A 17,991-nucleotide genomic window follows, 5' to 3' on the forward strand; every position below is an offset into this window, starting at 1 on the left:
CACAAAATGACTCATTCTAGTTTAAAGCCATTTACATATGATAATTGCAATTTCTCATGCATATATTTTATAGATAGATGAGTATTTTTTGACAAAGTATATTCTGTTATGGTTTGGTTTCGCAGGGTTTAAGGCGATTTACATATTTTTGATAATTCACAATTTTAACTAAATTAATAAATATGTTAGTACCTACCTATCTGAAAACATTAAAGTCAAAGATAAACTTTCAATTAAAAAAAAATGTTATAACATGTGAAATTGTCAAAGGACCCCATCTTATTATTACTTAGGGACATATAGTTTAATGTCATATTATTAAGGTATTAGTTTATTAAGTTTTCTATGATGTGCTTAAGAGATTTTTACTTATTCTTTGTTTTAATATTTTTTATAATCATTTTAAAAAACATAGATTTTTATAAAAATATAAATGTGTGCAAGCTTCGTACTTTTGCGCTAGGTGCCTCTGCACATCTATTCTTGTCACAATATTGCTATCGAGGGTAGTTTTTCCTTTTTATATCGAAGTATTAGCACGTATTGTAACAATTACAACCAACTTCTTGTTATTGTTACAAGAACTGCTAATATTTCGACACAAAAAAATGAAAACGCCCCTCGATAGTTGCCGATAGCGGCCAGTAATAGTCTTGTGTATAGAATAGATGCTCTGGTAGATAAACACATCTACTTCATTGAATCGAAATACGTGTGACGTCACTAAATACAAAAAAAAATGTTCAACTGTCATCGTATTTTCGTTTATGCCTGTAAATAATTATAGGTGTTCTTTAATGTTCTATGCAAGCTCCTCTTAATTATTAAGAGTTTGGCTTGTTATGGTAATAATAGTTATGTCCGAAGAGATTGGAATTGGTTCGGTACCTATGTCTAAATAAAATGTCAGCCGACGGAAGTTTTTGTTTTGAATGAATGAACCCAACATTTTTAGCCGTTTGCAAAGTGGAAGATACCAACCTGCTGTGTATGACAATAGCTTGGTTAAAAACTGAATTTTGTGACAATATGTATTATATTTTGTTTATAAATAAAGTAAATCGGAAACATATTTGGTTTTAATCGTTTTTATTCACACTTTTCCATTCATAATAAGTAGCACCTGTTCGCACAAGGAAACAATTTATTATTGTAACCCATAATATTATAGTTATTGCCATCTCCCGTCAGTGCGAAGAATATGCATTCTCTTTCTTCGCTCGGTATGCTTGTTGCTGGTCATCTTCTGTTATTTGGGACTTGGGAGAGATCAAATAAACACAACGGAGATTTTTATTTGACATATACCTAGTTTACTATTTATTACATTTTCATAAATTTTTCGGAATGCGAAATGCATATGTTTACAATAGCAATCTCTGGTGGAAGCCTATTAGATATTTTTCGCTTACGATCTTGCCATCAGCGAGAAGCGCTTTTTGATATCGCTATCAGCGAGACGCGGTGTGACAGGTGTGACATTATGACGTCATCTTTCAAATAAGAAAAATCGGAAACGCTCCTTTTTAATAAAGTATCGACGTAAAGAATAGACCTTTCCAACAGGTCTATTCTTAACGGTCATCACTTTAGTACGTTTCCATTATTTCCATTGTCCAAATTAATACGAAAGGCATTCCATACATTAAACAGTTATCGGCGGCTTTCTCCAATTCGTAATACAGCGAAAATTTAGGTTGGTAGACATGTCGGTCAAATTTGGATCGTGCTTCCTGTGAAGAGCGATCCTAAGCTGATGAAGCCGAATCAGCGCCGTCTACTCGGTATCCGGCAATGAGTCAAAACAGATGTTTTACACGTCTTGAGTGAAGTATTTTTATTGTTTATAATTACTAATGACCTATTAAGTTTTGACGATTTATTATTGATGATAATAGAGGGGGTTTTTTACAAACACCAACTATTCATAATTTTTTTGTAATATTTTTTTATTGTGACCCATGACTTGATAGGTAGGTAATGGAAATGTTACCTACTTTATTGTATTGATTTTTTATATAAGTAAGAGTTAAAAGACGTACTCATTGTAAGTGTTTATTTGCCTTTTGGTGAGTGAACACAGTACCTTGAAGATGCCGAAAGGCGAAACCCGGGTCGCAAATAATACCGTCGTAACATACCTCTTGAGACCCGAGGGAGAACCAGCCATTGAAAAAAATATTTCTTTGATTTTATTGAATTAATTCAGAAGAAGGAAGAAGAGAGTCTATGACAAAAAAAAAAAATTTTTTTTTTTTTATTTTATAACAAGTAAAATGAGGCGCCGAGTGCCAAAGGAGCTCAAGCGCCAACTTTACGATTTTTGACATTTGAATGTAGGATATTTCTATAAATCGATATGTCTCATGCCACAAAGTCTTATCGCTCAAATAATTATAGATATTTTACAATAGACATTTATTTTCTGTGGCATAATTGTTTTGGTAGTTATGTCGGCACGCCACAGAAGCTTATCCGCCATTATACTATGGAGAGCGCGAGACCAAAACAGCTGTCAGATTTGTCGTATTGAATATACGTTATCAACAGTGAAAAAAACTAAAAATGAGCTCAAGAAGGATTAGAAAAATAGTTTCGATGTGTGTTAAACCTGTAAACGAGGAAAATCGCGGTAAGTTTAACATGTTCTATCCGTTTTTCTCTCACATAGGTACGCAGCTGTTTAAAATATTTTAGATTACTTTTGAAATATGGTTATTAACATCATTTTAGTAATTATGTCCACTAACACATAAAGTGTGGAAAGGAAAATAATTCTTATTTCTAATTTCATCTTGTTTTATATCCAATTACGATTGATATACACTAAAAAAAGTATTTAAAAAATCACCTGAATCCTTGAGAATAATGATTTTGTTATTTTGGCCAGTTTGGAGTAACGATTTTATTTAGTATTATTAATAATATTGGGTATATAGATAGTTATTACAAAAAAAAAACAATCCAAAGGCTTTGAAATCATTGCTGTAATGGCAAAAACGTATTTAATATTATATGGCAAATTTTGTGCCAAACAAACTCATGTAACAATCATAACAAATTTGACCATTTTTTCAGTGTTTATTTGGCATAATAAAATTTGTTTATATCAAAATGTTTTTTTATTGCTTACCAAACCCTTACTTTAAAACATTTTTTTTAAATTAATGCCATTACTTGAGTTTGAAAATGTTAATGCCACAGAAGCTTATGCAACAAATAAAAGTATCAAGTGCCACCTTTTTTCATTTTTCTATATGCCAAAGAGGCTCAAACACCATTTTTTTTTGGAATCCAATAGATATTTTTCATTAAATATTATTGCAAATAATACTTTGATTTTTTTAAATTTGCTTTGCTTAGAAAATAATTGTCCATTTCAACATTCAAGTTTAAAATTAAAAAAATAAATTCACTGAAAACTTGACGGCCATTTTGTAGCACTTTTGTTAAATGGTGCTTGAGCTCCTTTGGCGCTCGGCGCCTCAAATAGGTATTCTATATGCACATTATGTGGATATCAAGTCTGAGTTCTAGGATCATAAGGGCGAAACTACAAAAATGGCTGTTTTGAGTTAAATATTGCATTGTCTTGCTAGAACGCAGTTCTATCATATGTACAAAGATGAAACTCGTACGTGTAGCGGTTTGCCAGATATTACTTGGCGTATGTACAAATCCACGTGGAATTTTAATGTCATATGGGTGAATGTCCTCTTACACCTGTGTGACTCTGACATTAATGCCGATTAATCAAGGACACTTCGACGTAAGTGGCGTTTCGCCTTTATGTCACTGACATAAAGTTTAGTTTATGGAAGTTTCGTAATTTTTAGTTTGGCGTAAGTTGTCAATTTGACTTAAGTAAACACTTGTTATCGGTTCATACTTGCATATCAACAATGTTTTGAAGAAGTAATGATTGTGGATATCTTTAAACAGAACCAACGTACAAGCATGCGAAGAGTAATATATATTTAAGTTATGTTATTTCGACTCCTAACCGGTCAAATTGTTTTTAAATGTAATCTGATTAAATATTTATATACTTACAGCATCATTATAAATCATGTTTTTGCAGATCGAAATACAGAATTGGAAGACGAAGAACTGAATGTTTTGAACTCAAATCATGTACCAGATAATACACCGACTAATGATTATAATTTCAAGGAGAATAACTCTGATAAACAGTTAACCTTGATGAAATATTATAATGAATTGTTCATTTGTTCAAATATGGCTTTATCCACTAGCTGAGTGTATTAAAAATACGTTTTTTTTTCTCAGACATGCATATTATCATCTTAGGAGTTACTTCATGGTTGCAGAGCTCAAGATAATATTTTCGAGAGTTTCTCCCTGATACGTCGTTACCAGGATGGCCAGCAAAATTACTAATGGAAAATAATGCAGAATATTCACTCATCATAAAAGACAGAATTGAGCTCTATTATGTATTATGTAATTAATATTTTATATTTTTTTTAGAAAACCGGATTCAAAATATCTGTCTTTTGTATTAAAAATACTATTTCTTTTCTTAGACATGCACATCATCCCAGAATTTACTTCGTGGTTGAATAGTGAAACAGGATTTTTTGAAGAGATTGTATTTGAGCCATTACCAGGACATTCGGAACAATTATTATTGTCAGTAGAAAATATATTAGAACCTACGCATGAACCACCATTATATGCTGAATTTAACCATGGTATATACTTCATAATATTATATTATGAAAACAGATAAAAGTGAGTTAATTCATCGATTTCCTGTAGAACAAACTCATTTACAGCATCTCAGGAATTACTACGTCTTTGAATAGCTCAACCAGTTTTTTGAAAAATTTAATGGATGCCCAGAAGAAATTACAATAAGAAATAATTTCGATGATGTCCGATAATGTTCAATTCAGAAATAAGATTGTGTTTTTGATGAGTTAAATAATAAACGAACATATTGTATTGCTAAGCCCTACGAATGGAAAAATAAGCATATAACTAATAGACAAAACGGAACGTTATATATTTCAGTTACAGGTAAGCAAATTGAAGGAAGTTATTTAAAGCCCAAAGACTGTTCTAAATGTCCCAGAAAGTGCAATGAGAATTTCACCGAAACAGTACGGCAGACAATGTTGAATTCATATTGGTCTTTAGGCGATATTGAAAAACAAAGACTGGATGGTGCCACAAGATGTTCATTATAAAACATAGTCGTTCCCAAAAATTCCGATAGTTAATCAAATGTTCTTTGAATCCAGGCACTCGCAAATGAAATGAGATTCCGTTCATGCGAGAATCGAAAACTAAAGCATTTGGATATAAATACCATCCATCCGCATGGTACTCTGCTGTTCAGATGGCACACAAAAAAATACAATGTAACTGAGATGGATCAACAAGATTTTCTTGATTTTTCTGAATTACAAAATGACAAAAATGCATATAAGAAATATAGAATAAAATAAAAATAAAAAAGAATAAAAATAAAAATAAGAAGATTGATGCGGATGGAGAAAGTGTTATACGATTCATACGGATTGAGAAAATATGATTGTGACGAGCCATTCAAAATGCTCCAAGTCATACGAAGAGAAACCAGAATAATTAACCATTCATCTTTTCGACTCCAGCCTAAATATAACGCAGCACTTTCCCTCACTGCGAAAAAGATATCAATGGGCATTATTCAGGAACAATATCATTATTTTTACAATTCTTTAAAGTTGTCAAATGTTTACAATAATTAGGAAAACATGGATGAAAAAGATGCATAACAAAATTATGTATATAGTTAGATTTAGGAATAGAATTTGATGAAAGATATTTCGCCTATATTTTGTATTATCTATATTGTATTAAGAACAAATATTTACCAGTAACCTTATTTGAAAATATTTTGAGAGACAAAAGGGCGAATGTTTCCCGTTAATTATATTTTATTTTTTCCAATCTAACTAATGACAAAAATGACGATATTGATGCTCTACATTACTCTTATTAATATGTTACAACGGCTTTAGTTTTTTTTTTGTATTTTTACAGTGTGAAATTGTTTTTTTTAACAATAAAAACTATTTTACCCTATTTTCCCATTTATCTCAGTACAGTGTTTTTGTAGTTTCGCCCTTATGATCCTAGATCCCCGAAGTCACACTGGAGATGAATATTACTTTCTCTATAAACCTAGGGAAGGTAAAAAGAACAACTTTTTCAAAGGAATGGATAATTTTATTAGAACATTATCAATAAAAACAATAAAAAAACATTATAAATAGGATAATTAAATATATTTACACTTAAAATATATACTTTAAAATTGCTTTGAGCTGCATCATACAGCTCAAAGAAAAATTTTGTACACAGGTATATATTGCATTTTAATATTTGCAAATATACCTGGTGCGGGACTTGCATCCAGGATATCTGCACACGGATGTTGAATGGTCATCCTGAAAGCAAGGAAGATGGCCAACGTGTTCCAACCGCACCTCAGCGATCGGTTGAGGGACAACATTTCTCCTGCGAGCAGCTGGCTCTGTGTCTACCTGGGATGTCGAGGTTAACATGTTTCTTGGCCGACCTCGTGCTGGCGGTCTTAAAATGTTGGCTACTGACATGACCCGGCTCACGGCTAGCTCAATAATGCTACCGGGCCGTCACTGAGGAGACTAGTGATGAACTAGGAGAGGTGGATCTCCTTTGTAGTGTCACAACTTTTGAATTCCCAAATAAAACTCTCAGCTGGTGTGGTGCCGAATTTATTCGGGTTCTAGAGTTCACGGTTTCACAATAAAGTTAACTGTCATTGTTCCCGTAATTAAATCTCATTAAAGTATCAGTAAACTATTTATTTGTTCACTATAGGATCTCTGTGAAATCTTTCACAGGTTTCCAAAAAGTCACACCTAACTCGGAGAATGTATACGCAAATATTCTTTGAATATTTTTTTTCATGAAATATTTTCCCGTAAGAAAATATAAATTATTCTTTAGTCACATAGTATTGGGTTTATTAAAAGAATAGAATTTATTTTATTGTTGTTTATAAAGTTTATTTATGTTCACAGTATGTTTACAAATATTTATTTGTGTTTACAAACTTGTTTACAAAAGGTTTGCTTAATGTTTACAAATTTATTTACTAAAATTTGTTTTTATGTTTACAAATTTATTTACTAAAATTTGTTTCTTATAATTATGTTTACTTAATAAAGTTTCAAAAATTTATTTTATAATTCCGAAAAGATTTGTAAAATTTATTATTACGAACTGAGTTTATTAATTTGTTTTTATAAAACAAATCCGATCGCGTAATTTATCCCGATTACGTTACCTCGTATGATGAGTAATGAAAAATAAAATAACTCCGCGTCGTGCGTCACTAGCGGCAGATACGTGTTATTCGCGCTACGTTTTAGCGGCATACGTCACTACCGACAGATACGTGATATTCGCGCTACGTTTTGCCCGCCGAAGGGGACTTACTGGTACGTATGAATCGCGAATGTACTGAGAACCATGTCTCGCAACTTTGCAGTGAGGACTGCTGCTTGCTGAAGATCGCTGGTGAAGAGTGTAGAAACTAATGATTTTACGGGAAAAGTGGTCGCCTTTTATACCCTTCGGATAGAGGTTTAACAGGAAACAGTCCGTAAGGGATAGCAGATGTATATCTTTCTCTCACGGGATAAATTTACGTATATCTCCCGTTCCTGACAATTTTCTAATAGAGATATCTTCTACTTTAGTCGGGTTTAATTTACTCTACTTTATTTCCGCAAAATTAAGACTTAATAGGGGTGTTTTAAGCACCCTCTAGAACATGTCCCTTAAATACGCAGTTACGATGACGTAAGCAAAATAGTTGATTTTATATGATTTTTCGTGTTCAAACGAAGGGGAAAGTTTCTAGCTTTCCAACGAGGTATCGGAATAGGCATTCGTGTACTAGATAAGGGGATGGCAGTCTTTAAATTTAAAACGTCAAAACGAAAGGTTGACACCCACGTTCTGGTCTTTTCCACCACTCTCGGCCTTTTTAGGCCAATAGAATTTTACTAAGTTTTAATAAAACTATTTATTCCCGCAGAAAACGTTTCATTCGATATTTACCTTCCGGACGAATATTATTACGTAGAAACTCTATAATATTATACTTAACATTTCAACTTAAATATATAAATGCTTAATCCTAACAAGATGTTAATTACGAGCGACTACAAATTTATTTAATCTTTAATAGTGGTTTTTCCATAGTAATCTAAACGTAACCTTGAATCTATTTTTATCTTGCAACTCAACACAGCTGGGCCGTAAATTCGAGTCGAACAGAATTCAGTTAAAGTTCAAGGTCACACGTCAATTTGTATTTTTAGTTGCAGTATTTGATTCTTTTATTTACCCAAGATGCGATTAAGATTTATTATTGTTTATGGGTAGACACCCATCTATACCAGAATCTTAAGTTTTTCCAATTGTTACTTTTACAATATTCATTATAGTCAGCGAGTTATAGCATTAATAAAATCTATAATTATAATTACGCGTCTATAAGTATAGGTACGCGTTTACAGTATTTTTATAACGGTAGTTGGCTTCTATCTTGTATTGATAAAATTAGTATTAAAATTCTTTATTCATAATTATACAGTATATAAATTTATAAATATTCAATTTTCTTTTCCAATTTTCATACACTTCCATTATTGCTATAAAAGTTATTGAAGCATGTACTTGCTAAATTTTACGTAAACAATCTCTCCCATAACTTATTTTCTAAGTTTAATGGAGATTTCCCGGAAATTATTTTCAAAATAGATCGCGCTGAGCTTACGCGATGTGACATTTCGAGGCCTGTGGTCACAGCGTTCCAATTACACTTTAGCAGTCTCGATTTTCGGAGGCGAAATTTTTTACGTAAAATTTTATAACATTTACAAAGAAAAGGTTAACAACATACATTTTACTTCCTATTACTAAACGATTACGCTACTGGTTACCTGTTCATGGTCTCTTTCGACCATTTCTTCCCTGCTTCTTCCATAGTTTAGAACCATGGGACTTATATATCCTGTCTGAACCGTGTCGTGAGGTTGTCGCAAGGCTATTGAGAAGTAGAATTGACTACAAGGCTAGATTTGTATAGTTATGTCGTTAAACCATACTCTGCCACAAACACTAACTGAAGGTCGGCGTTTCTGCTCGTGTCAATAGCTTGGTCTCCATTTTCACACAGAACAACTTGAACCAAAATTATTCCCTGTGATTTTTTTAGAAAAGTTATTGGTGAAGAAAAATATGAAAACTTCAAAATGATAAACACTAGAAAGGCTGTGAAGACTCTACAAAAATTTATAACTTGTTTCAATATTGTGGAGTTATTTTAAAACATCAGAAAATGAAAAGACCAGAGCAGCATTAAATTTCACTGCCACAAGGTAACAGCTTCTACCATGCAAATACACAATAATAAACAGTTACAGAAACAGTAAAGAACACTAAAAGATATACAACCATAGTCACAATCATACATAATATTATTATCTCGGCAAGATGACATTGAACCATCCACATCTGTTTATTTGATCCACTGTGGCGCAGTTGAAAAACTATGTATTCCGGTTAAAAAACCTAAACGAAAATTGAAGAAAAAAATTAAAAACTTCTTTTTGCAATAGTGAAACGCTACAGTTGTTGTTAAAATAGGTACGAATACCTAATTCGGAAAATATTATTCTTTGCAGATGATACATAATAGGAATTATCGATATTAATGATATTTTAATAATTATATAGTACTTATAGCAATTATTATATTTAACACAAAAAATATTGCTCCAGTATTGGAAGATAATGATTTGTTTTTGTGTCTTGCATTATGTGGTGCCAGATACTATCTCAGATGGTATTTCAGATAAATCCGGCATTCATAAGAGAAACAAGGACGATTCTGAAATGATGGATACAGTGAAATACTGAAACCTCGTTTTTTCAATTATTTTTTTAATGGTTTTTTCATATTATTTTATATATTTTTTTAAAATTTCAATGAACCTTTTTAATAAATACATATGTACCTACCTACGTTATTTAATTTTACTGAAATCTTCATGATTATACCATTTGGAGCCATATAATAAGCATTTATTTTCCGTCACCTAATTGCGCGGAACTTGTAACTCCACTTTTGGTCTAAAATGAGTTAAGTATGCAGTGTTATATAGTAAATTTAATTATTGTCTATCGGTCTGTTCGTATACCATCCGTGTTGTCTTAATATTGTGTCAAACTCGATCATTGTTTCTACTTTACATCAATTTCAATTAATCATGGCCCAAGAAAGCAGAAAGCAGTTAGTTTGGTTTAGTGCTCGAAATAGAAAATCTTACGAACCGGAGCGCTGAATAATCATTCTAAAATATGAAAGTGGGTTAAATATTTTTCGGATATTATAAGGGCGATATGCATAGTAATCAGAGTTTCATTTATGCTTGAAGGAGCCCTCAGCTAATAAACATTACCCCCCCCCCCCCCTCAGCAATACAACATTAAAATATAGTTTTTTTTAAAGGTACCTACTCATTTTGTACAAAATCACTTATTTTTCATCAATTTTCTTAGAATTGGGCTCTTATCTTAAAAATTCTAGAAGCTCGTATTTTTGTATTCCTTCGCTGCAAGGTTCTTTTGTGATTTCACATTATTTTTCGGGTTCTGTAGACCTACTAATTTTGGGTCCCGGACCTGTAGCCCTTTTTGTAAATTCAGCCCTGCTTGTAAGAGTAAATAATTACAAATTTGGAGCACATCTGAAATCTGAACACTTATATTATATTATAGACCTTATAGGACTAATCGTTAATAAATAACATATTCTCACGAATCGGTTCTTACAACTTTAAAAACTATATACCTACATGCAATATTATCTCAATAACATGAAACGGAACGCAATTTTCAAAGAATCCACGAGCCGGAACGGTATCTTTTAGAATTTCACGAACAGGAACGGCGCTCCGGCGCGTTCCCGTCTATTTCGAGCCCTGGTTTGGTTGTACATTTAATGATGCCAATGTATAATTTAGACCAGTAGTCCTCAGAAAGTTTTCTGGTGGTCCGCGATTTTTGGCGTCTTTTTTTTAATTTTAATAATTAATACAATTTTAATAAAAACCTGTGCAACTGTAAGTATTTGTGCATTGTGTTTTTGTCCTTAAAATATATTAATTGTTTTACGTGACGAAATTAACTGCTATCATACGTTATTATAATATATTATATATAATATGTTTTCCTTATACGTTAGCGGTGCGTAATACGTTTCTAATAATTTCAGTAATCCGCAGCTGTAAAAAGGTTTAGAAACACTGATTTCGACCATTTTAAGGGACAAATAAACATTTTAAACATAGTATGGAAGTTTAAGTCAGAAATTTGAATACCTGAATTGAAAACTATTTCAGTCAATCAAATAATTTAGATGGACTAAAATACCTTGTTCAGCAAGAAAAGAAAAAATACCTACGCCAGATGTGAAAAGGAATCTGACAAAATTACTGAAAAATATGTGTTTACAATAGACCTACAATGCGTTTTGATATATCCAAAATCTAATGTGTCCAGCGCATATTTTAAAACAAAACTCGCCATTCATAATTTTACTCTCTGCAACCAAAAACGATTGATGGTTTTTGCAATGTTTTGATTAAAGTCGAAAGTGGGCTTGCTGCAAATTAGCTTTCCAGTGTAATATGTCAATAATTTACTCTTCCTCTTCTGCCTCTTTCTACGACGACGACGACGACTATAAAACCACCATTCTGTATAGTGATGGAGCAGGGAAAAAAACCATTAAAAAATTTAGTACTCACCAATGCTTTATTAAACTAAAATTGCAATGCCACGTGCAGTGCACCAATGTACAGTAAAAAAAGGAGAAGGACCACACTCAAATTGAGGTTGAACGATTCGCTCTGTAATTGAAATGAGGTTGAGAAATAAAAAAAACGTGTTCATGCTGATTATGTAACTGCGTTTAAAGAAGCCAGGAAAAACCTAAGCCATACCATGTCACTCGTCGCTATAGGATTTGTTTCCCGAATATCCATTTTTGTCGAAATCGACATTTTAATGCAGTTCAATTTCTTTTATCGAACTCTACCGAAATCATTTATAAAAACAATATATTTTTATCTAGGAACAGAGATATTTTAAAAAAAAAAAACCCGAATACGCCATGTTAAATTACAATTACTCCGTGGTGTACTCCCGAATGTGCAACTATTCGTACCCGAATATCCAAGTTAATTTCGGTCGAAATAAATCTCTGGCTGTTTTTATTTCCCGAATATGACTTTTAGCCAATCAAACCGCGCTGACACCATGCATCTCGCTCCCACATTCACGCTGTCTAGCTCTAAAACAATCACGCCCACTGTCATATTTTTCGGCCGTCCGGAGTGCTCTTTCAAATTTCGTCTTATTGATATTGTTTTTAAAGTTACTATTGTTTTAATAGTGAATTCATAAAATTTGAAGAGATCATTTATAGCTGATACATGACCAGTTCGCCCTGAACTTATAGTAAAGTTATGGAAGTGAGTATTTTAACCTAAATAACTGCATTTTGTTTTGATAAATGACACAAAATCCCAACGGTTATATGAATTCTACAGTATGACCCGGCAACTACTATAACGTAAAAAATAATTATTATTTCAAATTATTAATCAAACATTGTTTGTCTTTATTTTACTTTTAATCTAGGTATTTCTATGAAAATAAAGGCGATGCTAGTATTTATTTTTTAATGCGCTGATAGTTAATTTAATTTAATATGTATGTTAGTAACTATTTATTTGGTGAATATTATATTCTTAGGATATTGGTACCTACCTAATATTAGCAGCCAATGGTAATTAATTAATAGATGCTATTATTTTGTGTTGTCATTCCAAAAGTAAATATATAATATTTATTTGGTGGTTTGTAATAAGTTTAATTGTTAATTATAGAAATATATAGATATAATAATATACAGATATATATACATAGATTTTTTTTTTGGAAAAACTATTAATATAAAATTGTTAGCAAGTACGAGTAAGTACCATCATAAAATATTGGAGAAATCCGTGACGTCGGTTAGTAATTGAAGTAGTAGATACCTACTTTTATTTAATAAACAAAAACCGATCTCCGATAGTCGCTTAATTTTGAAGAATACTGATGAGCAGGTATTAAAAGGCCAATAGTTAAAGTTTGTCGTCATAAGTATGTCACCTCGTAGCATAGTGGATACTTCGTGGACTGGGTCGTAAACCCAGGAGATGCAGGGACGATTCCTGCCGGGTGTCTTACTTTTTTCAAAAATATTTTTTCTATTGGTTATAATATATTTTCTCAGAAGTGATTTTAAAAATTATGTATGTTCAATTATTAGAATGGTACATTCTTAAATCTTGTGGATTATTCGTTCAATAAAAAAATAGTTAATTACTTAAAAACTATTTTATTAGGTACTTAATCCGAAAAAAACCGAAAAAGCGATTGCCGCATGTTATTATTATATACGAACTTCGGTGATGACGATCATTAAGTATTTAAATAGTAGAAGTAATTATTAACAATTATCGTGTAAATAAATATAACATTTGAGGCGCGTACTTTTTGACCACTCAGTAATCCGTGGGCCGTGCAGCAATAAGCTACGGTCTTAAATCCCGAACGTCCTTGTTTTGTCCCGAATATCCATTATTCTGAGAGAGCGCTAAAAATTTCCCGAATATCCACAGTGAGTACTTGTAAATAAAACGTATTTTCTGTGCATTTAATGATTTATACCAGTATATTATTCTTGGAATCTATTCTTAGATAATGTTGCAATCATACAGTGTAGAAAGAATGATTGATACATCTACTGATATTTAAATATACGACAATGAAATTTGTTTTTCGTCTCCTGTAAAATTGACATTTGGTCTATTCGGGAAACAAATCCTAAGGCGACGACATATTAAATGCCATCATTTTAATAAAAAAAATATTAGTGTTAGATTTTACAAATCCATAGGTACGACCAGGAAGAAAACTAATGATTTATATTCGAGCACTGCAATATAATGGATCTAATAAATGGAAATATTAATTCCAAACTGCGTTTTAGTGAAGAATAGCAAGAGCTCCCTGTACGAATAAATTAAAGTACTATTATGCAACCAAAATTCTTTGCAGCCTCCCCTCAACTATATCAAGAAAGGCATGAAATAAAATAAAATAAGTAAGAATACCTTCAGTTCTTGAAAACAAGTATGGTGGCTGATTATCACTAATTTTATAATAATCTGTCAGTTGAAAGCTAACTCGAAAATTAAAATGAATTAAATATTATTTCGTTCATTTATGTGATGCTTATTACCCCTATTTATGCAATTTTATTGAATTTTCCAACATAATGTAGACAAGCAATTAATAGATACTGTAAGACTTGGTGCTGTTAATTTTAATTCAAACATTGTAACTCCCATCTCAAATCTCAAAAAAAAACAAAAGCATACCATGTAACTCCTCTATATTCTGTTAATAAATATTTTGTAAAAATGACCAGATTTACTCATTTATAACTTTAAAGTGGTTTTCAAATTTCCTAAACCAGTCCGTTTTATTTTAAAACAGTTTTTTCTTCCTTCTGTGAAGTTGGTCAATACGGAGTTACAAGTTCCGCGCATTTAGTTGACGGAATGTCATTCCAATATTATATTTTGAAGAAAATATTGTTGCATAAAAATACATTGCATTTTTCAAAAATATGCATACCAACCTAATTATTGTATTATAACTTATTTATTTTTTATTACGGATCATAAGTTAAAAACAAAAAAGGTACGTATAATTATTATTTACTGCGTTTTTGCTAATAAAATAACAAAATCATAAATAAAAAGACAAATTTTAAGTTTAATAATGATTTTTTTTAAATTTTGAAACTTTTGTGTATAAAAAATATTATTTTTAAGTAATCTATTATTAACCGAAATATTTAGAGAGCATACACTTGGCATACACCGTTTTGGCTATTTTGCGAGACTCTGTTGACTGGATCTTCCAAACGGATGCGGTTGTTTTTGTTCGGGATATTTTGACGGGGTACTTAGTGAAAATGGAAAAATGCGAATTTTTCACGTAATTTACATGGGAAAACAATACAAATTACATGAAAAATCATGTAATTAAATTACTCAAAGGCGTGCATTTAAAAAGTGTGGAAAAAAAATGTTTGATGTTAAAACTTGACGGCCATTCAAAAGCAAATTTATAGCTTAATGTAAAAGATAAAAAATTGAAAAATCATGTTAAAAGGTTAAAAAAATATATGTAATCGTATGCATTTAACAAAACAAATTTAAAGTATATTTAATGGTTCAAGTATCAAGTCACTAAATTTAAAAAAATAATATCTCTCAAGATATAATCTCGAAATCAAAAACGTGCACAAACGTAAGCCAATAATAGACAAATTGATGACTTAATAAAAAGTTAAAAAAGTTTGTTGGGTGGTTCGACTTTACGTTCATCAAATATTTCATATCAAATATCTCACGCACTATATGAGAAAAAAATTAAAAAAGTATTCAGAATTGCGCATTAGCTCTGCGACAAGAGATTTCACTAAAAAAAATATTTTTAAACCCACGCAGTCAGGTTTTGCATACAAACTTTAAAATTAAAAAGCGCGCTGAATACAGATGAAAAGGCAAAAAAAAATTGTGCACTAACGTTCACTACCAACGCACTAGTGTTTACAATTTAAATTTTGAAAAAAATCTAAGTTTAGTGACACAAGTATCCAGCATTTAGCTGGGTCACCCAAATTGAAATGCGAATAACCCCCTTAATGTGCGTGCACAAACGAAAGAAACGCGTGCACAAACGTGCACTAACGATGCACAAACGAATGCACACAAAAAAAGTTGAAATTTCAACATTGGGTGACCCAACGTTTAGCTGGAACACCCAATTTGAAATTGGAATTTTTCGGTTATTATAGGTGCACAAACGAAAAAAAATCGTGCACAGACGTGCACTAACGATGCACAAACAAACGCACCCAAAAAAATTTGGAGTTTTAACATTGGGTGATCCAGGTAAATGGACCTCAGTTAGGTGTGGTACCGAATTTATTCAGGTTTTAGTTCACGGCTTCACAATAAAGTTATCTGTCATTGTTCTCGCAATTAAATCCCATTAAAGTGTCAGTAAACTATTTATTTGTTCGCCATAGAATCTCTGTGAAATCTTTCACAAGTTTCCAAAAAGTCACACCTAACTCAGGAAATGTATACGCAGATGTTCTTTGAATATTTTTATTTCATAAAATGTTTTCTCGTAAGAAAAATTATAATTTGTTCTTTAGTCACATAGTATTGGGTTTATAAAAAAAATAGAATTTATTTTATTGTTGTTTACAAAATTTATTTATGTTTACAAATATTTATTTGTATTTACGAACTTGTTTACAGAAGGTTTGTTTATGTTTACAAACTTGTTCACAATTGTTTATTTATATTGACAAATTTATTTACTAAAATTTGTTTTATAATTATTGTTTACTAAAGTTTCAAAAATTTATTTTATAATCCCGAAATAATTTCTAAAATTTATTATTACAAACTGAATTTATTAATTTGTTTTTATTTAACAAATTCGATCACGTAATTTATCCCGATTGCGTCACCTCGTACGATGCGTAATGAAAAAGAAAATTACTCCGCGGCACACGTCACTACCGACAGATACGTGGTATTCGCGTTACGTTTCGCCCGCCGATGGGGTCTTACTGTACGTAGATTTCACGAATGCTAATGAGAACCATGTCTCGCAACTTGCAGGGAGGACTGCTGCTCTGTTGAAGATCGCTGGTGAATAGTGTAGAAAACTAATGATTATACGGAAAAAAAGCGTCACCTTTTATACCCTCAGGATAGAGGTTTAATAGGAAACAGTCCATAAAGGAAGGAAGATCTATCCCTTTCTCTCATGAGATAAATTTACGTATATCTCCTGTTCCTGACAACTTTCTAATAGAGATAACTTCCACTTTAGTCGGGTTGAATTTACTCTACTTTATTTTTGTAAAATTAGGTTTCAATTGGGGTGTTTTTAACACCCTCTAGAACATGTTTCTTAATTGCGCAGTTACGAAGACGTAACCAAAATAGTTGATTTTGTATAATTTTACGTGTTCAAACGAAGAAGAAAGTTTTTAGCTTTCCAACGAGGTATCGGAATAGGTATTCGTGTACTAGATAAGGGGATGGCAGTCTTTAAATTTAAAACGACAGAACGAAAGGGTTACACTGGTCTTTTCCACCACTCTAGGTTATTTTAGGCCAATAGAATTTTACTAAGTTTTAATAAAACTGTTTGATCCCTCTGAGACTTTCTCATTCGATAATTACCTTTCGGGTAAATATTATTACGTAAAAATACTATAATATCACACTTAACATTTACACGTATGTATATAAATGTTTGATTTAAACAAGATGTTAATTATGAGCAACTACCAATTTATTCAATCTTTCATAATAGCTTTTTCATAGTAATTTAAATGCAATCTTTAATCTATTTTTATCTCGCGACGCAAAACAGCTGAGTCGCGTATTTGACCGAGACAGATTTTCTTCAAAGTTCAAGGTCGCGAGTTATTTTGTGTTTTACGAAGCGATACTTTATTATATTATTTACCTAGGACGCGATTGAGATTTATTATTGTTTATGAGCAGAAACCCATTTATACCATGGTCTCAAGTTTTTCTAATAGTTACTTTTATAATATTTATTATAGTTAGCGAGTTATAGTATTACTAAAGTCTATAATTAATAATTACGCGTCCATAACATAGGTACGCGTTTACAATATTTTTATTATGATAGCTCGCCTCTATCTTGTTTCAATAAAATTAGTGTTAAAATTCGTTGCTC

The sequence above is a fragment of the Rhyacophila brunnea genome, unplaced genomic scaffold, assembly GCF_057557595.1.
Source record: "Rhyacophila brunnea isolate RB1 unplaced genomic scaffold, BYU_Rbru_1.0 scaffold_13, whole genome shotgun sequence".
NCBI lineage: Eukaryota > Metazoa > Arthropoda > Insecta > Trichoptera > Rhyacophilidae > Rhyacophila > Rhyacophila brunnea.